General features: G+C 39.6%; 1 protein-coding gene across 19 annotated transcripts in view; it reads right to left on the reverse strand.

Annotated features, from left to right (window-relative positions):
• The window catches only part of ZBTB20 (zinc finger and BTB domain containing 20), a 487,687-nt gene that overhangs the window by 77,507 nt on the left and 384,567 nt on the right, over positions 1-25,613 (reverse strand). For 18 of the 19 annotated variants that reach the window (XR_014009073.1, XR_014009074.1, XM_081197924.1 and 15 more), the window contains one exon: positions 10,565-10,698. The gene's annotated coding sequence lies outside the window, so the exon portion shown is untranslated. Of the gene's footprint in view, positions 1-10,564; positions 10,699-19,810; positions 20,219-25,613 lie in introns of those variants that run through there. The other variant, XM_081197920.1, reaches the window with a different exon arrangement.

Genomic DNA, 25,613 nt, shown 5'->3' on the forward strand with positions numbered 1-25,613 from the left:
AGGTGTAAAACAGTTGCTGACAGTTCTTTATAAAGACAGACAGAAATCAAGAATGACATTGAAGTGACTGCTGGTTAGAACCAAAATGTTCTACAACAACTTTCCCTACTCTGTCACATTCTGAGAGAGGCTATCAATAAACTTTGCAAAGAGAGGATTGCAGCTCTGTCTTTGTGTATTTAAGATGCTGTCAAAACCTTGACTGCTTGACATCCTATCAGGTACTACAGCTGTTGCACAGCTACAGTACTGTGTCTCTGAATAACCCAAGGTAGAAGCAAGAATGGGTTTAATGTAAATGGGAGCTTCCAAAATTGTGCCGTTTGCATGGCAACAGCTTTGCTTTTCAGGTTATGCAAAACAAATACCCCAAATGAAAACTGGGTGCTATTCTCAATGTACAGTGATGTAGATCAGAAACAATCCACAGACTGTGCTGGAGATGTGATTGGGGAAAAGCAAAAAAGGATTAACTCCAAACACACTTGATGGTTTAGTTTGGATTTTAATTGGCAGCTTTAATTCATTGCATTACATTAGTGAAATGTAAAATTCTATGTAACCTCCTGCTGACCGATTCCTGGTTTTAAATGTATTGGAATCCTGCAGTTGCCTGTACCTATTCTAGGTCAAGGGGAGTTTGTCTCTAAATACAACAGCTTTAGCATAGTGGTATTTGATTAACCCTTGCAGGACTGGTATTTCTTCAAGAGCTCCAAGTCAGTGCAGAGAGAAGATCAAACCAGAGCAGACTAGTGGGGCAAAGGCTGGGCATGAAAGGGGCCAAGTACTTCGAGCAGGTAAGTCAGAAGCACACTGCCAAAGCTAGCTGACAAAATAAATCCAAAGATAAGCAAAGAGTTCAAATCTGGCAGTTGAAGGCCAGCAGAGAAAGGGTGAGAAATGCATAGCTGCTGATCAGCCTGGTAGCAGTATCTCTCTGTTTACTTATATAAGGAAATACAGCCAGTTGTGGTAGGGTGCAGCTGGTTTGACTGCCTTGATGCTTCCTAGGACAGTACAATAGAGCTAATCTAGAACCATGGCAGGTAGAAAGGTGGTTTTCTCAGCAGAGTAGAACATCTTAACCTCACAAGACAAACTGGATACCTCATCTGTGAGACAAGCAAAGCACTAGGGCAACAATCACAGAAGAAATAGGTCCCACGTGGTCCCAGGATATGAATTATTTTGTTCATTGTGTTTAGTTTATTATAGATTACCATAAACCACTCATTTACCAAAAACATGCAGAGGGCTCCCACTTAAAGAAAGAAAGAAAGAAAGAAAGAAAGAAAGAAAGAAAGTGCATGATCCCCGTCTTAGTACTTATGATGAACCAGAGATCATGGTTTGTTTTGCTCCAGAAAAAAACACAATGTGAATTCAATGTTTGTTTTTGACTTCCTATAGTACATTGTCTGGAGCAAAACAAAATACAACCCCCAGTTCACATGTATCACTAACCCATGGGATCGTGATTTGTTGCTTCTACTTGTGACAGAGGAGAAACGGAGCATGAGTGACTCTGTATTTACCGTCCAGTTAAGCCATTAGCTATGGTCTACTGTGGTGTGCAAGTGCAGGTATTGTTGTAAACCGATTATTATTTGACTGCAAACAAATATTCTACCAATGCCACTGATTGGATTAAAAAATACTTTTAAATTTTTATTATGTTGTAATTTGTTAAATCTAGCCCTGCAGCTATCAGGGAAGAACAAGTATTGTAATTAAACTTTTTCCACTGACTACTTACTGCAATTGCAGGAACTGCAGGAATGCATGCTGCCATTGGTGGTAAGGACACTGCCTATTGGGTACTGAGTTGACTAGGATCATAGGGACCCAGGTTCAAATCCACAGTGAGCCATGAACCTCATTAGATGACATCAGACAGGTCATACATACTAACTAAACCTAATCTATATCACAGGATTATTGTGAGGGTAGAATTTGGGGGGCAGGGGGGGAGAGATATACTATGTACTTCTGTCTCCCCAAGCTCCATGGAGGAAGGGTGGAACAAAAATATAATAAATAAGAAAATATTTTTTACTGAAGTATATGTCAGTTTCACAAGTTACATAATTAATTTTATGAAATCAGCATAAATATCAAGTCGGTTGATGATGATCTTCACTGGTCTCATAACATTAATGCTTTAAAATACTTAGCAAAATAAGGCCTCTCCTCGCTATAATATAAGCAGGCTCTAAAAACATTTTTATTTATGTTTGCTTTTAGTGAGGGTGTCTATTTTTATTGAGCTGGCTGGCTGATAGAATTGGATTAGGAGAAGCAAAAAGTTTTACTGCTGCTATTATTACAGATGCATTGTTTTCTATCTTATAAGGTTTTAAGATGTTTTTATATGGTGTAAGCCTCCTGTGGCCCTCCATATGTCACTGGACTTCCACTCACATCAACCCCATCCAGAATGGTCAACAGGCAAGGCTAATGTGGGCTGTAATCCAATAATAATTTGAGGGCAACAGGTATCCCTTAATAGGTTGCAGCTTTTTTTTGACTTGCTATATCCCAATCCTAACATAAATCCAGTGCCTTTCTATTTTGAGGGCTAGTAGGGAAGGCTATAGCTCAATGGGAGAGAACATGCTTTGCATGCAAAAGGTCCCAAGTTTCTGGGTGTTTCTGGGAAACACTCCTGTCTGAAGCTCTAGGGAGTCAGGGTTGAAAATAAAAGAGCTAGATGAATGAATGGTCTGACTTGGGTGTACGGCAGCTCCCTATGTTCCTAGCAGTGTGACACCTGGACGAAGCATGGTCTGGGGAAATTGGCTTAGTAAAAGCTGAAGTTTCATAACCTTCCACCAGACCCCAAGAGTCCTCAATAGGCCAACAGAAGAGTAGGAAACTGGGCTGAGTGCACCCTTCTCCATGGATAGTTTTATACCAAGCACAAAAATCAGCATTTCCCATGTTTTCTGATTATGTCTTAGGTATAAGTTGACAAGCCACCTTTAAAATCCTTAGGAGTTCTTTCATACCATTTTAATTACCCCAACATTAGTTCATTAAATTATTAGAGGTCACCTCCCCTTGTCTGTGTCAGAAATACTTAATGTCTTAGGGACTGCTGTTGTTGTTGATGATGGCGACAATGGCAACATTTCTATACCACCCTTCAGCTGAGGATCACAGGGCAGTTCAAAACAAAACAAAACAAAACAAAACAAAAAACAAAACAAAACAAAACAAAACAAAGGCATAGATTGTTTAATTAGCCAAAGGCCTAGGAGAAGAGGAATGTTTTTGCCTGGTGCCTAAATATATGTAATGAAACTGTGAAGTGAGCCTCCCTGTGGAGAGTGTTCCACAAGCAGGGAGCTACTGCAGAAAAGACCTGTTCTCAAGTTGCCGTCCTCCAGACCTCCCATGGAGGAAGCATATGAAGGAGTACCTCAGATGCTGATCTCATGGTCCAGGTTAGTTCATATGGGGAGAGACGGTCCTTGAGGTATTGTGGTCCGGAACTGTTTAAGGCTTTACAGGTCAAATCCAGCACTTTGAATTGGGCCCAGAAACTAATTGGCAGCTGGTGCAATCAGACCAGGATCAGTGTAATATGTTCAAACCACCTTGCCCTGGTAAGCAACTTGGCTACTTCACCAGTTGAAGTTTCCTTACTGTCTTCAGAGGCAGCTCCATGTAGCAGTAATCTAACCTAGAGGTTACCAGAGCACAAACAAAAGAAGTTAGGTAATCCCTGTCCAGGTAGGGGAGCAGGTGGGCCACCAGCTGAAGCTGCTGGAAGGCACTCCACGCCACTGAGAGCACCTGAGCCTCAAGTGCCAAGCGGGCTGGGATCACCCCCTCACAAAAAGAGGCATTACTCATGTCCTGGGCCCAGCCAGTTGTCCCCTCCCTGCTAGTTTTTATCAGCCAAGAAGGGTAAGGGTCGAGAGAGAAAAGAGATCACCCTGACCGATTGAAGCACCTTGTCCATGTCTTTGAGCCTTACTAACTGAAACTCATCCAACATTACAGGACTAGACAGTGCTCTGGACACGTCTCAAGATTTGTCTGCTGTAACAGTGAAGTCAAGGCCCTAGTACATGCAAGCAATTTTATCCTCAAACTGCTTGGTAAACAAAAGGCTTTGCAAGCATGCTGTCAGTTCTGTCACCTCCTCCTTTGGGCCATACTGTAAAAGGCCTCGTACTACAGTGGTGCCCCGCAAGACGAATGCCTCGCAAGACGGAAAACTCGCTAGACGAAAGAGTTTTCCGTTTTGGAGGTGCTTCGCAAAACAAATTTCCTATGGGCTTGCTTCGCAAGACGACAATGTCTTGCAAGTTCCTGCTGTTTTTTTTCCCTTCCCCCCCTTTTTCTAAGCCGCTAAGCCGCTTATCAGCTGATCCGATCAGCAGATAAACCACTAAAAGCCGCTAAAAGCCGCTAATAGCGCTAATCCGCTAATCCGTCAATGGGCTTGCTTCGCAAGACGAAAAAACCGCTAGACGAAGAGAATCACAGTACGGATTCTTTTCGTCTTGCGAGGCACCACTGTACCTGGAAAAGCTCTGCTGGAAGGCACAATGAGGATGCAATGGAGGCAGGAAAGTATGCCTTTTTTGCTGCCTTCACTGCCAACTGGTCTGGTGTCATAATGCATTAAAATATTATAATTAGCCAATGTAACTGAAGTGATTCCAGATATTTCATTATTCATCTGGAGCTTCTTTTTAGCCTGCCTATTCCGGAGTTCTGAGTAATTTAAAAACTGACAATGACATGCCCCTCGTACCCCAATTGCATCCCAATTCCACAGGAAGAGGAAGGGAAAATGTATGATCTCCCTCTCCTCTCCTTCATTTTTCAAACATTAGGGAGAGAACCATTAAAATAAATTTTTCTGAACATTCTAGCTCAGGAAACATGTTAAAGAAGTATATTCCCATATGTTTTAGCATAAAAACTACATATTTCTTTTGCAGCTCCTGGATTAATTTTGCTGTTGCTTTTTGCATCAGATTCGCATGCCTCCTGACCTTGATAATCTGTGTAGCCCTATCATGATCTACATCAAATCCTTCACCTAATAATCCCTCTTATTTCTCATAGCCTGCATTCTACTAATTCAAGTAATTCTCGTGGTCCTCTGCTATTCTGTTTACTTATGTGTGCAGGCACACACTTTTGCTGGATTTCTTTCTGCATGGTGGCACCAATCTAGCTAAAGGTGGTTGGAACTTAAGTCCCACTGAAAGCAATAAAAACTGCCCTAATTGCAAGCAACCTGTTCTATTTCTTTCAATGAGATTGAGTCATAATCAACTTTAGCTGGATTGCAGCCACAGTGTAGAAAACCAGGCAAAGTATGCAAAACACAAACATAAATAGAATAGCAGATAGTCTTGCAGAAACCCGGTGAATAGCTTGAATGAGTGGAATGCATTTTGTGAGAGAAGAAAGGGATTAATAAAAGGCTGGATGTTGGTCATGGAAGGACTACACCCACGTTTAAGATCATGAAAAGGAGCATGAATCTGATATAATTTTTAAGTAGATTCTAAAAATTTGTTATGGATTTCAAATATACTTGTAATGGAACCTCTAGAAGCATCTTTTGTAGCTCCTTCTTCCTCCCATCATCTTCAAATTTTGGTGATGAAAGTGACTCATCGTACAAGAAAAAACACATTTTCTATTCTACACCAATAAGATAGTTGTAGAGCAGTTGCATATACATTCTTTCCAAAACTGTTTTATTTTTAATCTCAGGCACAGAGATATACATAGGTCTAACAGTCCCCTATGCAGATCCTGAAGACTACAAGGATTCCAAAGAGAATTCATAAAGAAAGACACAGTAAAGTTAAGACTACTACAGAATGCTCTGTGGGATTATCAAGACAGGAAAACTTTGCAGATGTTACTGTCTCTCTGGAGGAATAAATGCTTGCATTTTAATATTCTCAGCAGCTGGTTCCTGTTGAATGCCATCAGGATGATTCAGCCACCTCCCAGAAACAGTAGTAGCAGCAAGTGCACTCCTACAGATACAGATCTACAACACTTTTATGTTTTCAGGGCATTACTATTACTCTGACATAGTCAAAATGTCATTAAACTGTTATCAATTGAGCCAAACACAATCATTTGAATAGAAAAAAAATACTACCACCACAGCCTCATAAACACAGAACTTCTGTTTTATGGTATGCTGTGTACATAAACTTAGTCTGAACAGCCACATATTTAAAGATGTACCATTATTTCTTCCTCCACTTGTTCCTTGGCTCAGTGTTCTCCATCCCAACCATCACTTACTTCAGTTAGCAATAATTTTTTCTTCCTTTCTACCCTGAATTGAATGATACAGGTTAAAGCATGCTGCTTGTCGTCTTAATTTTTCCTTTCGAATCAACCTTCCACAACTCTGAAATTTAGATGGGTGCTCAGTGCCAGGTGGGTTATGAACTCTTGCCAACAATGAAAGCACATGGTATTTATCAAGTAGTGTGCTTCCTGATATACGTACATAACCAAGACCAGTTCTCTTTCTTGTTTTGTATTTGTTTTGTATTGGTATTATAGCTGTAAGTCGCCTTCGTTCTGCCAGATAGGCAACTCATAAATATTGGAAATAAGGGCTAATATGCCATATTAAACTTCAGATAACTCACCTACAGCTCTTCCTCTCTTCTAGTTCTTTTGTATTTTTATCCACTATATTTAATTCACTGTAAATCCAACTGTGATCAAAACCGGGCAATAGCAAACACACTGAGCATAGCAGTAGTCTGCAAAGTGGTCTAACGGGACTTAAGGCAAGTTTGTGAGATCACATTTTTAAAAATGCTCCACTGCAACACTATTTTATTTCAAAATGAGGGGCAACCCTGAAAATGCAGTTGCTATGAATATCTAATTAAAGGGAAAATCTGTTCTAAGTTTTCTAATGATGAAACAATAAAGATGAAGAAAAACAAAGCAAATGTACAGATTGGAACCAATATGTTTGTGCCAGGGCAATCTCTTAACTATAATTAATAGATTGGCAGCAGACTGCACTCCTGCTCTAACTTCAAACCTTGGTTAAAAGCAAGCCCTGATAATGATTCTGCAAACATAATACAACTCCATGGTTAACATTCAGAGCCATGGTTAGAACTTCTGATGCATTAACTATTAAAGTGTTACATGTTAAAAGGGAGGGATAGTACCTCTGTTGGGGGACACGTCATGCTCCCTCTGAGACAGTTTGTCCACGTTAGGTCCCTATCCTGCACTCAGCTCTCACCTGTGGCTCCTAGAAGCTGTCACCATGTGACAGCCGCCACATTCCAGGAATGGCTGACTGACTGGCTAAACCAGGTGAGCCGATGGGTCTCAAACCCTCAGTGAGTTAGGGATCTGCCCTACTTGCGAGGACAGGCTGTGGCGGATTGAGCAAAAGAGACAAATGGTGGGTCCAACAGTCAAGAGAGCAGTTACTGTACTGAAGGAAGAGAGGGGCAAATGGGGCTCGCCAACCTGGGAAGGTGGTCCATCAAGGAGCAGGGAAACTCTGGTCCTAAACCTCTGCTGTCTTGCAGTGAAGAAGAAAAGGCTAAGGAGTAAACCCTACACAAATCAGGAATGGAGTCCCTAAGATGGTTGGATGGCACCTTGTACACTTGCTTCCAGCCAGTTGGTGCCAAACATATTTCCCTGCTTTCCTTTGGACCACATCAGTGAACCCAAGAGGGGTCTTGTCGCCTAGACAGCCCAGGACCTCCATACAGACTATCCAGGCTTGCACCCCTGGGAAGTCACTTCATTGCTGCTAACACAGTGGCTTGACTTCACGAGTGGTGGACCTTGGGGTCTCAAATTTCAGCGGCACCCTGTGCAATGTCAAAATTCAGCACCCCCAACCTCTTGTGCTCCATTCTAAATAACAGTTGCAGTGCCCCCTGTGCTACCCCTGAGGCGGTCCCCTAAATCCACCTCTGATGTCACCTGCACATGTGCACGTCATTGTCTCTCGAGATAGACGGACGCCAACAATCTGCCAACAACACCCTTAAATGTATATTTGCAAAGGCTAGTGCTTGGAAAGCTTTGGTATGATACAAAGTAAAAGTGATAATGTCCCAGAAAAGCTTTATTTTCAAAAATATAGTCATTGCCATTGGAAGGACCATTTAAGTGGCTGGACATTGCATCCTTTATCATATTAATAGTCTACATTTTGACAGACACCTTCATTTTGTAGAATAATCTTGAGGCTTGTCTGCACTACTGCTACAAGGATATAACAACCACCTCAGAAACTGTGGTGTCTGAATAAAACCAAGCTTGAAATTGGCATAGCCCTGCATTACCCATAAAAACCATGGCCTGAACTGAAGACTCGCCTATTCATATACTGCTGATGTACACACGCAAGTATATCTGAACTATAATTTTACAATTATCAACAAATCACAATTGCTGCATCTAAGCTGAGCTGATTGTGACCAACCTTAAACTCCTTTGTCCCATTCTGTCATCCTCTTGCCCTGGTAAATGTTGCATATGCAAACCCACCTGAGGTTACCTTCTCTTGCTTGTCCATTGTACAACCACACAAATCAGTTAACAATGAAGTTAAGGGCCATAGCTCAGTGGTAGAGCATCTGTCTTGCAATAGCCAGTGACCTTTAGCATTGAGTAAATGAAATGCAACTACTGCATGCTAAAAGTAGTGAAAAGTTGTTTCATTTTCTACATCACTACAGAAAAGTAATTCTACAAAAGAGGAGAGGTGACTGTCAACAGAACAAAAGCATTTTCACTTCTTCACCAAAAAGGGAGATGAACACTCCAGTGTTGGAAGGAGGAATGACAAGCAACACTCTTCCCTCCTTCCCCGAAAAAAGTTTTATACAATTACAAAATACAATTTAACAAAAATTGGGGCACTGCTTGTACTATTCAGGTCAGTAGTACTCAGACTGAGCCAGTCTTATATTGTGTGGGTGAATTTGTGGGTGTATTTGACACACACACACACACACACACACACACACACACACACCCTATACAAGCTAAGTACATAGAAATATTCTGCAAGTCTAGACACTTCTAGCTACTACCGCAAATTCTTCCTGCCCTTACAGAAGATTGATTGAAGTATGTGAAGGGACAATGATATTGTTGCAGCCCACTTTTCCAGCCTACATGTAGCTTTGCTTGCTCTAAAACTGGAGTTTCTTCACGAGAAGAATAAAAACTGGGTTTTGACATGCTGATGTAAAAATATTCCACTACAAGACACATATGTATCACTAGCTATGTATATACAATACATAGGTCCCAAGGACAAGGACGTGCAACACAATGCAATGTGTCCATATGTGGTAGTTGAATTGTATTATTTATTATTCATGGGCCACCTACTATTTCCCAAATATGGAAGTATCATCCCATAATGAAATTACGTAGTGTGTGAAATTATGTAGTATGTGATATTTAGTGCACTACGAGTCTTCTGGGAAATGATCTATAATGAAATGAAAAAGGTACTTAAATGTACATTTTCTAAAAAACCAGAGGCCTTTCTCTTGGGCATTGTCGGCCAATTGGTGACAAAGAAAGATAGAAATTTCTTTATGTATGCCACAACAGCAGCAAGAATACTCATCGCAAAGTATTGGAAGACACAAGATTTACCTACTCTGGAAGAATGGCAGATGAAAGTGATGGACTATATGACACTGGCTGAGATGACAGGCAGAATCCGTGACCAACGCAAAGAGATGGTGGAAGAAGAATGGAAAAAATTTAAGAGCTATCTTAAGGACTACTATAAACTTAACGAATGTTAAAATGTTGTGGTTGCCAGAAGTAACAGGGTACAGGGATACAAGGCTAGATAATAAAGGAGGACTAAGATGACAGAGACTAGAAAGTAACAATTGGAAGTTGCTAGTTCAAATATGGACACTGGGATGCTGAGAGGGGGGGTATGGGGAAGTCCAAGAAAAGAGGTTTATGAAAATATCTTTGAAAGTATTTTGTATGTTTGTTTTGTTTTGTGTTTGTTTGTTTTTTTTAAAAATGCTGTAAAACCAATAAAAATTTATTAAAAAAAAAAAAGATATTTAGTGCACTACGAAGAGTTGGTTTCACATAGTGCATAATTCTTCGGCACACAGCCTGAAGATGAAATTCACATTTATTATTATTCATCGCTTTACCCATAGAAATGATTCAAAGCAACTTAGAAACACAACTGGAATACTAAAACCAATAATCCAATAAGCACAATCAATAAAAACCGTAAACAAACAAATGGACAAAACAAACAAAATCTACTGCACTCCTAAACAGAATCTGGCCTTGGCCCTATCTTGGCCGACTGATCTTCCCAAGATTTAAGCAAAGTCAAATTATGACACCTTCACTGCATAGGAAATTATCACCTGCATCCAGTGTGCTTTAGAAAGCTGTCATAAGGAATAAATAACAAGGAATGCATGCAAACCAAGATGTGGATATAATATCAGCTAGTCTACATTTAGTTCAATCAATGTTCTTAAAACATAACAATGTGTTAATACCAACTTACATCTGAGGAAGCGGTGTGGCCTCGTGATGAGAGCAAGTGCTCTGGATGCAGGCTGTGCAAAGTCTGCTTTCTGTTCTTATGTAGTCTTGGTCAACATGGACCTTCAGCAAAACTGTGTGAAGACACTTGCTTGTCTGTAAAAAACAACAACAATAATCAATTAATTAATGCAACTCATTATATGACACTTTCTGTATATCCACATAGCACATGAAGTGGCTTATAAACCTGCAAGTATCTGATAATAAAACAGTATCTGGAGCATCACAGATTAGCCACCTCTACCCCAATTTTTACAGGACTTTTAAATCTTAAAAAAAGACCACACCTCATCAGTACTTTGAACGTGGCTGAGATAAAAACAGGCAGTCAGTGCAGGTTTGGTTGTTTCAAAATGATGGATGATTTAGGCCTATGTGATGGAAGCAACTGCAGCTAGCTCATCAGCCAAAGCGGGTAGAAAGCATTTGTATTCACTATATCAGGGATTTCACCAGAAATGTAGGCTAAAGTAGTATCCAAAAAGCAAACCTTGCCCTTTAGGGGCAGTATAACCCTACCAAAGAAAGACAAAACCGTGGCTCCAAATTGGCTTAATACATTTGTCCAGTCTGTATTAATTACCAATTCATTAGCCATCAGACAATCTAGGCATTTGCTCAGGGAACCTACAACTGCTTCTACACTTGACAGAGAAGAAAGGCAGTATTTGGTGTCAACAGCATACTGGTGACATTGCAATCCAGAATGACTTAACTGTTTTCCAGTGGTTACATATAGATCTTAAAAAGCACAAAATAATGCTAATAGCAAAGTGATATAGTAAGTCTCTGTTAGTCAATTTTTATCGAACATCCTGACACTGTATGACTGGAGATGGTGCTATAAAACTGAATATTACCGTTAATTACTGAAGTGTCTTGAGGATGTCAAAATGTTTTTTCTATAATCTATAAATGTATGTCCATGTTTTTTTCTTCCTGCACATTCAGGGTCCTATTTCCCAACATTAATGTGTTCCTTAATAAAATATAGCAAATTCCAGAGTAGGAAAGGAAGTAGCAGTATTTTAACAGTGCCCAGTTATCGTCTCTCAAGGTTTAGGCAGAGAAAAAATGAGGAAAGCTTATGCAATTTGCTCTTCAGAAAGAATGTATAGAACAAAACGCAATGGTACATCAAAATACACACTCCAATTTGCATTTAAACGAGATATAATTATGTATCCCAACTAACCGAAATTACATAATTTACAGTTTTATACACTATGTTTCTAGCATATACTTAAAACATATTTGATGTACACCTGAAAAATATAATGCAAAACCCGTGATGCAAACATGCAGCCCTATATAATCAAGCTATACTTTCTGAGCAGCTAGGATTGAGAGTCACCCCCTGTAAGGTGGTGACTTGAGGCAGAAAAATCAGGTTCATCACAATTTATGTGATTCCAAGTTGATGTACCTCCATATATTTAAGAGAGATCACTCAATCTAGATTCTACCCTGAGCAGAGGTGCCAACTTGCATAAACTATTGTGGGAGCAGGTAAGCCCTGGCCTGCATAACCGGTCACAAGACGTGGAACAGGCACAACATTTGAATGGCAAGGCCTATTAACTTTTGGGGGCAGCCCCCTCAAATATTTTATTAGGAGTTGGCTCCTATGAGCTTGAGACGGATCAATTTGCTTGCTCAAAACAAGGTGTCATGGTTGTATGCTACAATATATTTCTATATATAAGATTTTCAACACTGTGAAATTCTTGTTTGGCTTTGGGAGACAAGGATAAGTAGACTCCTACTTAATGATCAATGATGGCCTATTTCTGCCATACTTCTTCACATACTATTTTCAATCTACCTTTCCTGATAGATTTTACTGTTTTTACAAAATGTTTATAGGACCAGCTTCTGAAACCAGTAATGAACATAAAGCAAAAAATATTTGACCCGGTAAGTTGTCTGGGAACATCTGATGCAGAATCAGACTGTGGGCTTAACCCACCCACTGGAAACGCCGTGTAGGGAACAAAATGGTATGTGTATCAATACCCAGTATTTATATGCATTTGACACATAAGAAGAAGAGTCTGCTAGATCAGGCCAATAGCCCATCTACTCCAGCATCCTCTTCTCACAGTAGCCAACCAGATGCCTGTGGGGAAACTGCAAGCTGGACCTTACTGGTGGGAGAGGGGGAAAGTGACTGGGAGGGAGGATTTGGCACAGGAAAACAACAAGCTGCAAAAAAGGTTAAACATTCCATTGCTTCCTGCTACTTTTCTGCTCAGAACTACAGACTTCCAAAACTGATTTTAATTTTTTAAAAAATGAGATATTGGCCTTCTGTTTAATTCAGAGTTCACTCAAGAGCAGGATATAAATGACATGATAAAAATAAAAATAAAAATCCATGTACTGTGCTATGACCCAAGCAAAACTGAGTATGTGAAGTGGATACTAACTTCTTAGACAGGTATATTACTTGTTGTATAAGCTGCAACCAATCTGTCCGATTCTGCTTGCTTGAGGTTTAGTACTGGGGATTTTTTTTTCTACAAACTGTAATACTAAGGATATTCTGAGGACTCACAGACCAGAGGATTTCCTTCTTTTTAAAGAATCCAACAACTGATCTCCTCACAGGCAAAGACTTTGGCAACTTTCTAAATACACATAATTTTCTTTGCTATTTCCTGATTCTCTGGCCAGAAAAATAATTACAGAACTTATTTTCTGTAGGGAAGGAGCAGAAATTGTTTCTCACGCTAGATCTGCAGGCTTTCTGGGATACATAGTAGAGATTAACAGGTCACAGAGAAATTTTATTATCTAGGGTAATGAAAAGACTGCATTAACAGACTAGCTCCTTTTCTACTCTTAATATGGGCAGAACTTTAAAAGGCCGACTGAGCATAAAACAAGTCTTTGAGGAATGCCAAGAGAATTCTTAATGGAAGGACCGAATTCAGTTCACAATTCTGATTTCATTGTGAACAGTAGCAAGCACAAACCCTTATGCAATATATCTTAACTGCAACATCTTAATTAAGATCCTTAACCGGAGGGAGGGAGGTGCAGAAGGTCAAGAAAACCACCTGTGTGATATGCAACCCAAAGAAGAGCTTAAACTGTAAGATTTGGATCTGGATTTTAGAGGTCTTATAGCTCAAGCAGCTCTGAAGAGATCTAATATATAAAATGTTAAGTATTACAGGGAAAGGATTTATTTAAGGAAGGCTACATCTGATCTTAAGAAGAAATGGGTATATGCAATGTGGCAAGCCAAAACAGCTGCAGTAAGAAAAAGTTAGTTACACGGAATTCTATTTTTTATTCCCGAATTGAAAATAAACTTAAAAACTAGAAAATACTAGTAATTGTTTAATACAGAATCACACCTATGATTATCTCGCATTCTGATTTTCGTTATATTAATCCTAAATGGAAAAGGAAACAATCACGAGACTTTTTTTTCCAGGACACACTAGTTGACTGTAATGTATTTATCATCATAAACAAAAATCTAAATTACAAAATGGGGGAGGGCCTTAGGTACTACACATAAGATAAGAAAGCCAACAAGCAAGTATGTGTGGTCAATACAAAATAAAATACAAGCCTCATTTTGCATACAAATAGATAGCCAAGTGAACAAACGCTAAATGAAAAGTTATTCTTATATACAGATACTCCATTTCAGCAAGAAATTAAACTTCAAATCTCTGCCATCTGAAAGCAGCAGGGCAGCGTATCATGTTAAAGGAAAATCTGCTTCTCCTCTCAGTAGTTATCCTGTTAGTGGCCTTTAAGCAACACTGTTGCACCCAAGACACACGTGTTACACAAGCTGGTTTTCCCCTTGGCAAACATCCATCTAAATAATCATCAGGCTCTGCTATGCTTGGTTTTTTAAGATAAAATGGGAGCACACATTACCTAGATATCGTTTTAAACTCCACAAAAATTATACCGGAAATGTATTTGGCCCTACTGAAAGCAAGTTACTCCTTGTTCTTGCACTCTTCCAACAAGCAGCTGCTATCCTTTTCAGCTATAACCTCCTGAACATGCATGATGTATTCATCAGATGAGACGACAAATAACCACTTTGGCCCAATGTCTAGGTCTTACTGTACACATTTTGAAAGTTCCGCCTCGACTCCGATTTTCGACATTAGAAAAGAGACAGTTACTTGAGAACACGGTTTGCTGGGAAAAAAGTCACCTGATCTAAACCTGTTAGACAGAACAGATTTCCTTCTGAGATGGTAAAACGCTTTAAGCTTTCTCCCTTCCTTCCATCTCTGTACTGATTAGCATATTCACTAGGTTAATATTTGCCTGCATAAAGGCATAAAAAAATATTTCAGATTACAAAGTTCAAGCCTACATTTTGGAGGAATTAGCATCCGATGTATTAGGTACCATCCCCAAACAGGTGCCACTGTTGAATTGCTAGGAACCCAGGAAACCCTGATCACCTGGGACAAAAGTCTGACAAATAAATATACACACACTTAATAGCAATGACTACTAAGAGACTTCGTGAATGGGGGAACCAGTAAGTACAACACAGTATACGTATTAGTTGTGCGCTATCAAAAATAGTTATAGCACTAATTTCCAACCCTGTTTTTCTGAGCAGGATGAAACTGCACGTTCCTCAGTTAGAACAAGCCAATATAAAATATTTAAAATGAAACTAGAGTGCAAAAAGCCTTGAAAATGTCTTCCGCGGTTAGAGAATTTCTCCAGTTATATTCATATGTGGGGGAGAGGGGGACGGGAAGGGAAACATATTTTTTTAAAAAAGAGTTGTTGAGAATAAGAACAAGAGATTGTAATTGTGTAAGATAGTATGTTGCTACTAAACAACAGGAGACATGAACTATGACTATGAAAACACTACTACAGTGAATGAATGCTTCATTTTTAGACAGTGTCTAATTAAAATAATAAAATACTTATCATTTATGTAGTTCATGGAAGTGCTTCACTTGCATTACCTCAGCATTCCTAACAACAGCCTGGCAAGATTAGTGAATAATACTAATACTAATCTATCATAGTTCAAGGGTTGAGGCTGGGAACTGGGATGCATAAGTTTGGAGCTGAGGTGAGATCTGAAGTGGACAAATCTCAGAATTTTGTACTTTAAGACCAGATCGGATATAGCAAAAACTTGGAACAAAAACATTTAAATGATACAATGCATACAACACCATATCTTGGCACACAATATTAAGGCAAACAATTGCCTCACAAAATACAGCATGGAATATTTTACTTTTGAAAAAGTATAGAAAATTAAAGGTCAAGTTTAGAGAATTTAATGAAAACCAGAGTAACTTCAGAACTAAAATGGATCAAGTAGATACACCATGTCAAAGAGGCCAAGACCTGAGATGCCTTCTGATTGTTACATACCATGCAGCCTTACAGTCAGTTCTGTGCACCTTTACTCAAAGGTAAGTCCAGTTGATATCAGTGTGACTTAATCCTAATAAGCAAAGGGCTGCAGGCTAAAGATGAAGGTACTTTCAAAGTTAGCATTCCAAGCTGCTATTTTATCAGTGCTATGGGTCCCCTCAGGTCATATGCCTTAAGTCATAGGAGGTAATTAGGCAGGTCCATCATCAAAACTTATAGTGATGCACCTGACTTCTGATCCCTGATTACAACCTGATGTGGGAAAACCATTAAACAAATTTCCTGGAAAGTCTGGAAATGGAGGAAGAAGAAGAAATGTTAGAGATATTTCACTTCCCCATAGATGGCACTTGATAGTAATATGAGAGAATTTGTAAGAACTGCCACTAGGAACATTCACCTTGTCTATTGTCTTTCCTCCTCCATTACCACACATTATTGCTAAATGCTACATACAATTTTCAGCTTAATCTGAATCATTACTTAGCTTACTCTTGGTTTCCTCTGTAAAAATTTCCAACTGGATCTGTTTGAACTTCCAGTGAAATTCATGTGGGTGCATATATTTCTGTATACAGATTTTAAAACTTATTCTTGAGAATAACTTGTTCATATAAACAAGGTAACACAGGGGTAAATTAACTCACAAATCCAAAGGATGTGCTGACAGAAATCCTAGCATTCTGACTCCAGATTAAGAAAAGCAATTCCTACCTACCATTTTACATAAGGAAGAAAAGAAACGATATGAAAGGGGTCATATATGCACATACGAACACGCATGCAAGAAAAGGATAAACAACACACTCTACGTTAAATGAAATTTGGGCAGCTAACTTAAAACAGACTATGGAATTAATTAATGCTCTGTCTTTATGTAAAGCATATGAACAAAAAGCAGAGAGAAAAAAGAATGCACACAGAGACATAAAAACAGGAGGGGAACAGGAGAAAAGGAAATGAAAAGAAAAGAAAACAAACAGAGTTCTAACAGGCCCATTCTGCTAAAGGGAGTCCAACTAAAGAGTCATATGATATCTGATAGTGCAGGACACGTCGCCAGGAGCTGGAGCGGATTGCCTGCAGGAAGAAAGAGCCAGTGTGTTTCTGCTCAAAGAGCTTTTCTTTCCTAATTTTCTTTCCTCCCCCCTCGTCTCTTTCTCTTTTCTCCTGTACTGTGAATGCCTTAGTATCTTAGGTCAGGTCCATGAAGAATCTCAGAAAAAAGAACTATCATCTTTCACTGTACTTCTGGATGCAAAGATAGCTCTGGTAGAAGATGCCTCTTAGCAGAGACTGAAGGGACTTATGTAGATTTTGGCATGGACTACCCCTCCCTCCTGTTGCCACCTCTGGGAATACAGACACAAAATGGACACATACCACGTTATAGAACAAAAACAAAAAGGATATCTTAAGAAAAGACATACAGGAGGTACAGACATGTCGTTTTTTTCTATGAAAATGACAAAGATTAGAGGTGTTCATTACTTGCTTAATTATATTTTAATCTTTACAGAAAGAAGAATGCACAGTAAACAAATAAAATAAGGAAAAATGCAGAAAAAAATTGTTTGGGGAGATAAAGGAAGAAAACGCTAACTTTTTAAAAGAGGATATAATTTGCCAAAAGTTGGACAATTTCTACTGTGTTTCAGGAAATACTGGATGTGTCCAAGATTTCTACACTCTCTTTTTTTCTATTGAGATATTTCATGCTCAGCTATGGAGTCCTCTACGGTAAGACTAGATCAGAAAACACTTTTATGTTTGCATCGTGAATCTGGTTTCACTCCAATTGCTGCAATTAAGTTACTCCAAAATTATAGCAGTAACTGTAGGACAAACTTGCCTTTGTACCTCCTCTGTAAACATAACACATTCCTTCTGAAATAACATCTACTAAGTATGTGGGACTGCCAAAATCTGTATTACATAAACACATACAGCACATATGTGACTGTAACAGACCACCTCTTTAAGCAGAGGATTGAATGAAAAAGAAAAATAGCACTGATAATGATAATCATCCTTTGTGTCCCAAAACAATTGCTGTAATTACTCCCAATCTAGTCCCACACATTTTGCATACATGTAAAATTACATATACTATGATAGTAATGATGACCACATACATGCTTCCACTTGCTCTGGTGAACTACTAAAAGTAATGATTTAACAAAAGTAGTAATTAATTATTGGAGATGACTTTGATTAAAAGAAACCTTTCTTGAGTGTGTAAATGTTCAAGATATATTGAACATACTTGGATACGTTTTAAAACATGAAGAACTGTAGACATTTGCTACTATAATTCCATGTAACATGTTAATGAATTGCTACTCAACTTTGCAATCTCATGATACTAGCCAAAATATATTGTGCTCTGTGTGTGTGTGTGTGTACATCTATATGGAGAGAGAGGGGTTCAAATCCACAGAATAAAAACAGACAAACATGAAAACCAGGTATGTACTATACTATAGGTATAGTTCCATCTACAGGAAAGATAAACAAACACAAACTGTAAAGCCCTCCTAACCTCTTGGATAACCAAGTGTGCTATGATTAACATAAGGCCAAAGAAAACTGCCCCCAGATGTGTGTATAACTGCTGCATCCTTTCAGAGGCAAACACACTTTCCATCCACAAGCCCTTACAAACTTTGGGGGGACTGGTGACAAAAAGTAAATGAACCCCCCCCCATTCCATCATTTCTTGTGCAGAACATCTTACCCATTCTCATTGCCTCTTCTATTGCTCAGGTGAAATGTCTTGAAAGGCAAAGAAAGAAGGGGGGAAAGGGGGGGGGAGAAGAGCCTAAGTTTATGCCAGAGAACCCCATCAAGAAAAAGTTAGCAAAGCAACAGCTACATTGAATTTTTAAAAGGACAACTGTGTGTGGGGGGGAATTCAAACTATTTTCTTAACCCCCCTCCCTTTTCTTAGTTCAAAAATGTATTTTAGGAGGGAAAGAGAAATCACATCCCTTTTCAATTTGGGGCTTTTGTGTGCGTGCGGCTGCCACTGTTTCTTTTTCTTTCCGAAAGAAAAGGGGGGACCCTAAAAAACAGAGGGGGGAAAACATATCTGAGGCGTTAAGCTTGCACTCCCCCCCCTTTCCCTTTGTAAAGAACTCTTTGTTCTCTAGTGAAAATGCTGGAGGAAAGAAGAAGAAGAAGAGGGTGGGGGGAAATCCCCGGGCAGCGACTCCCTGAAACAAGTGCAAAACACTTAGAGGCTTTTGGGCTGGCTGGGAGCCAGAAACCCTCCCGCTGTCTGGTTAGGAAAAGGGGGGGCGGGAGAGAGAGAGAGAGGGAGAGAGAGAGGCAGCGCGAGGGGGGGGGGGAGAGACATTGGCACTTCCTTTAATAGACATAGGAAGCGGGATTTTTTTTCCCTTTCCTTTTTTTCAAAACTGGCGGTCAAGCGTTAAGTAACTCCCAGCCTAAATCCACCTGCTCGGAATGAACTTGGGTAACCCCCCTCGGGGTGCCTGAGGAGAACCACCTACTCCAGACACTTCTCCCGCTCCCTGAATGCTGCTGCTGCTGCCCTGCTTCCATTCTTCCTGCTCCCGTCACACCAGTGCCCACGGCTCGCCTCTCTCTCCCCGCCCGCCCCGCTTCAAAGCAACAACACACCAAAACACACGCTCGCTCCATCTCCCTCTTTTCTTCCTCCCTCTCAAATAAAAAAAAAAGGAAGGAAAGAAACGGAAAGAAGAAAAAAAATAGACAAAAAAGAGAGAGGCGCCTTTCCCTCACGGTTGCGGCACAGTGATAAGGGGTAGCGAACATCTCATACCTGGTGTGAATGTTAATCAGCCAGGAGTTCTCCTTTTCCCCAAGACAGGGAACTGTATCCTTCCAAATTTATTAGAACCTCCTCCACTGGCTCTTTGAAAAACCTTCTTTGTCACCCTCTTCCCAAGTCCTGATACACTTTTTTTAAAATAAAAAAAATAAAAAAATAAAAAAATGGCTTCGGAGCTCCTTCTATTCTTGATATTGATTCTCCCTCTCTCTCTCTCTCCCTCTCTCTCCCTCTCTGTCTCCCCCCACCCCTCCTCCTTTCTCCTGTCTCTGTCTCTTCTGAGTGGTCTATTGATAAGTCCCTAGAGGCACTGGGTCAGCCTGCCCGTAGGAAACCAGACACAATGCACAAATCTCCGAGTGCCATTCTGCCATCAGCAAGCAGACCACGTTTAGGAGAGAGGAGGAAAAAAAAAACACAACAGTGAAGCAAAAGACAGAGAGAGAGAGAGTGAGAAAAAGACTGATTGGAACAGGAGGGAGTGAGAGAGAAAGCAAGGGAGAGAGTGAGAGAGCGACACTGCCAGTCAGGTTAATCATCCCTACTTTAATTAGCTGTTCGGCTTAGACATAAAACAATTGAATTTGAATGATCTGTCAGTGGGCTCGGCTGAACCAAAAGGGAAACGCGAATATTACAGAAAAGACTGTTGGTGGATTCTGATAAGCTAGACTGGAAATCCTCAAAGGGTAACTGTTAAAACTTGCCACAAAACAAAAAGTACAAATACAAATGGCATTATACAATAAGCTGTTTCTTAAAACAGCTGTAGATCTAGATGCCCATCTCCTTTTTTCCTTTCCTTTTACCAGTGCTAGGTTTAGACTTGACAAATATATATATAAACTCCAGAACAACACAAACTGGTTGGAGACTGGTAGGAGAGAGTGGCTATCTGGCAAGTACATTTTTTTTTAAACTCTACAAGAACTTTCCTGAAATTTGCCTTACAGAACAGATGGAGTTTAATACTGACAGACCTATGTATGTGTGAGGTGATAGATAGGACCACCATTTTTTACTTTCACAAGGAAGCAAATTGTCATTACCAAGGATACCTTATTATAGGACTGAAACTCAGGGGACTGAAAACAATGCTTACTTCAGCTCTTCATAAGAAAAACCAAAGATCCCTCTAGTCCTGCAACTTGCTGACCACAATGGCCAAACAGAATTCCCATTCCTACAGCCCAGAAGCGCAAGGTACTTCTGGGGGATACTGCTGGTCCACCTGGGTGCCAGGCACTGGTGCAAGACTCTCACAAGTGCAGCAAGCTCCCTCTGTTGGTGCCATTGCGATAGTCCATCCTAATGCAAATATATTTAAGTTGGTGTGTGTGTGATTTTGCAGCAGCTTTGCAGCATGGGGGGAAAAGCTAAACTTCCCTTTCTACAGTCCCAATCTTAAAATCATAGAATTTTAGCATTGGAAGGGACTACAATTGTCCCCTCCCCAGGGCAGCTCTTTGCAATGTTAAAGTGCACATTAGTTCCTTTTATGCAATTAACATTCTATCTAGCTTGGCTGTGAGTGAAATGGATTTCCAAAGAATCCAGGATCTGTTTTACACCAGGATACTTCTGTGCAATGTTAGAAGTAGACTTCTGGATAAACTTTTACATATTAAGTTTTTTGGACAGGACCAGAAAAATTCTGCATTGAGCTTTGCAAACCGCTGGCCTTTCATACATTTTAAGTAATGGTAAACAACAGTGAGACTATTACTCATTTATAAATGTTAGTTCGTTGAAGTTGATGGTATATTAACCTGGTTGTTGACTATCCCTGAGCTTAAGCAAAGCAAAACAAGACAAGACAACAACAAGCAGAGCAGTACCAATCAAGGCAGGTATCAATGATTGATAGAGGATCATGAGTTCTGTAGACAGAGAGGCAATGCTAGGTATTATGAATAAGCAATTCATTCCACTATAGAAAGTCTTTAAGAAAAGGAGTAAATTCTCACTAAAAAAGCAGGTGCAGAGTAATTTATTCATTCAGACCTTGGATGCAATCTGAGGTACAAATGGATTAATCCTAGTGACAGACATCACACTGAAGTGCTGTATAGCAAAGCAGGTGAGATATTTATGACACTTCCGAAAACCTGACATAATTGGTACCTCAAATAGGGAAACATGTAACATTGCTGTTGCTGTTACTAAGTGTACCACATTTGACAATCCAATATTGAATTGGCAAGATGTCCATTTAGCATGTGGGTGATGGTAGAATGGTGGCATAAAGGTCGTATAAAAAATCAGTTTACTATACATGCCATTATTATTATATCTCTGAGTTCCAGCAGCAAGACTGGGAAAGCAGATTACCCTGAAGCAGGGCTTTTTTCAGCTGGAACTCGCTGACACCTCTCAGGTGGGTGCCATTGCCATTATAAGAGAACAAGGAAGAGAACACGGTGAGCTCTGGCACCTCTTTTTCTAGAAAAATAGCATTGCTCTGCAGTTGCATAACATGTTCTCTATATTCCAAACAGGGTAAGGAGAGCCGCACTAACACTATGAATTTCTGGTCTAGTGTGTCAACGTCAGCTGAACAACATTTATTTATTTATTTGTGACAACAACCACTGTCAAAGCAACAAACCAATAATCAAAAACCACCAGCAACAAAACCATATTTTAACACACACACCCCAATTAATAATAAAAATCCACAAAATTGGATTGTGTTGGCAAACACACTATGCAATACCCTGCCCAACAAGGCCTGCCTGAGGCCTATACTGTTGTTCTTTTGACAGCATAAAAACCTGTCTGATCAGGTTGACAGTACAATTCCAAGCCTTCCATGTCTGTCAGTTCTGAAATGGAATTTAGGTTTATGGGTATTTTAGATTGAGCTTCTCAGTTTAAAGCAGGGCTTCTCCCAGATATCTGAAATAACTGGGAGGCACATATGGGAAGAGCTCCTGCTCTATATGGTAAACAAGAAAAAAGTGTTGAACTGCTTAAATGGTCAACATAGACATTTTGAACCGGGCAGTTAGTACCACAGAGTTAGAAGCAGGGCAATATACACACTGAGATTCATCCCTATGAGGAGATGAGGCACAGCATTCCGCCCTAGTGGCAGCTTCAAAACCATTTGTAAAAGCAGTCCCACACAGAGTGGATATGAGTAATCCAAATAGGAGATTACTAAAGCATGGATTACTTAGGACAAAACCGTATTTGACCACAGCCAGCTCAGCAGCCTGAAATGGTAAAACACACTCCTGCTACTGCCATGCAAGAGTCCAAAATGAGTACAAGGTCCAGGGACACTGCCAGGGTGCAAAACTTTTTTCTTCAAGGGGAGTGTGCTGGCAAAAGCACATTTCCCACTGGTTTAGAGTTGGCCCAACATAATAACTTCTGTCTGGCTGAAATGGAAATGTATGCCAGTCACCCCACAAATGTATTTTCATGAATGTTTTCAGGGAATCTACCACTGTTCCCTGACTTGATGAAAAATAAAAATAAAACTGGGCACTGTCATTATATGTTTAAAAGGACTGGTGGCAAGACAGAATTTCAAGGAACCCCACAGGTCAAATCCCATGTGGTAGAGCAGCAGTCACTCAATGCTACTACCCTTTAGCACTGCCCCTGAAGATAGGAGAATCTTTGGCAACCCCAATTCCCCAATTCCCACTAGTCTCAAACAGCTCACAAGTAGTTGATGATCAATAATATCAAATGCCACTGAGAGGTCTAGGAGAATGACCAAGGTCATATTCCACTGTCAAACTCTAGATGCAGATCATCGACCAGGACACTAACGCCATTTGAAGCATGAACTCTGACTGAAATGGGTCTGCTAAAATTATATCGCATTACTGCTCCATTGTTTAATTTCTGATAACCTAAACTTTTGACAAGATAATTTCATTAGAGAAGAATTCTCCATGTTTCTTTAATTTTTGTATAGAATAAATCAATTATTACAAGCCTATCAGCACTTTTTGTTATCCTATTTGTGCTGCAATATAGATAATGATTTGATGGTCAAATGTAATTATTTTCCTACACCGTATATGACTACAGGACAGCCTTTAAGAGAGTCAAGTGAGTCCATATTACTTCTAGACTGATCTAGATGGAAGCTTTGCAGAAAGATGTATCAATGGATTCAGCAAGGCTTACTCAGTAGGATAATAGGCCCAATTTTAGATATAGAGTCATACCTTGGGTTCAGGTTGCGCGTTTTTGGGTTGCACACTGCGCCGAACCCGGAAGTACCAGAACGGGTTACTTCTGGGTTTCGGCGCTCACGCAGAAACACCAAATCACGCTTTGCACATGCTCAGAAGCACCGAATCGCGACCCCACGTGTGCACAGACGTGGCGCTGCAGGTTGCGAACGTGCCTCCTGCACAGATCATGTTCGCAACCCGAGCATCCACTGTATTATGGTTGTTATACAATTAGTGTATAGAGCCCATTCTACAGCACATTTAAACATAGTACTTGGATTCCAACCAACTTATATTAAGCTTCAACTGATTATTGAGTTGAAAATGGATTTCATTAATTAAGCAGCTGATAAAAATTGCAATAATAAAAATAAGAATTGGAGAAGTAGGAGTGAAATCAGAAATCCCTTTCCAGCAACTTAACTAAAGTACTTCTGATAAACATGAGTACTTAAAAAAAATAAATCTAATTAAGAACATGAAAATACTTGTCTACATGACAGGTCCAATATCCAAGCTTTTAACACAAGATTATTTAAATTAATAGAATAAACTTTCTTGTTTATTGAGGTTAGCAATCATATATTTGATCTACTGTTAAGCAGAGATACCAGTTCATATAATAGTGCTCAAAAGAGCTTCATTGGCTGTTCTGGGTTTGGATGTGGGAAACTTCAAAGCCCTGTACTTTGATGAAACTTATGGGATTGTTTTCAGCAACTTACTGTCTCTCGTAAAAATATGAGGCTATCTAAGATGTACAGGATATAAATGTAATTTGTTTACTAATTAACTCACCTAAAATTACAAAACAATTAAACTAGACTCTGCCTATTAAGAACATGCCTTTTGCCAAAATTGTTGAGCTTTCTTTAGATTTGCAAAACCTAAAGAAAGAAAGAAAGAAAGGAAGGAAGGAAGGAAGGAAGGAAGGAAGGAAGACATGGGTTGCCTTATGTCTGGATTTTCCTGGACATTCCAGAGATTTCCGCCAGGATTTTTTTTTTTAAACTACCAAATCTAGGCTATGTCGGGAAATTCTGGATGTATGGCAGCCGTACTTCCTTCACTCCTTGTGTTCTTCAGCCAAGATTGAAAGCACACCATGTTTTTACCTCTGGAGCAATCAAGTGATGTACAGAGCTTATTAGGAACAATGCTAGCAGAACAAAGCATTTTCTTATAGGATAGTGAGAGGGTTCAGACTCCCTTTCCTTGTAGCACGCTCAATCTGCACTGGGTTTTCGATCAGCAGCCAGCACATTAATTAACTGATTAATGAATGGGTTAATCACACCAATTAATTGATTTGTGTATACAGTCCTAATGCAAATAATACAAATGATACCCGATTGTTATTAAGTAGGCATGTAACCCTGTTTTACAGATCTATAAACTGAACTAAGTAACTATTGATATGGCAACAGCAAATCAGAGGACATAAAGTGACAAATCAAATCAGAGCATGAGCTAGGGTTATGATTTTAAAAAACCCAAGTCAATTACCTTTTCCCCCTAGTACACATATTACCCTTAAAAAAGGAAATAAAACAAAAAATGTAGAAAGGTAAATACAAATAAAACTATTTAATATT

Source organism: Podarcis bocagei (assembly GCF_964188305.1).
Source record: "Podarcis bocagei genome assembly, chromosome: 6".
Lineage (NCBI taxonomy): Eukaryota > Metazoa > Chordata > Lepidosauria > Squamata > Lacertidae > Podarcis > Podarcis bocagei.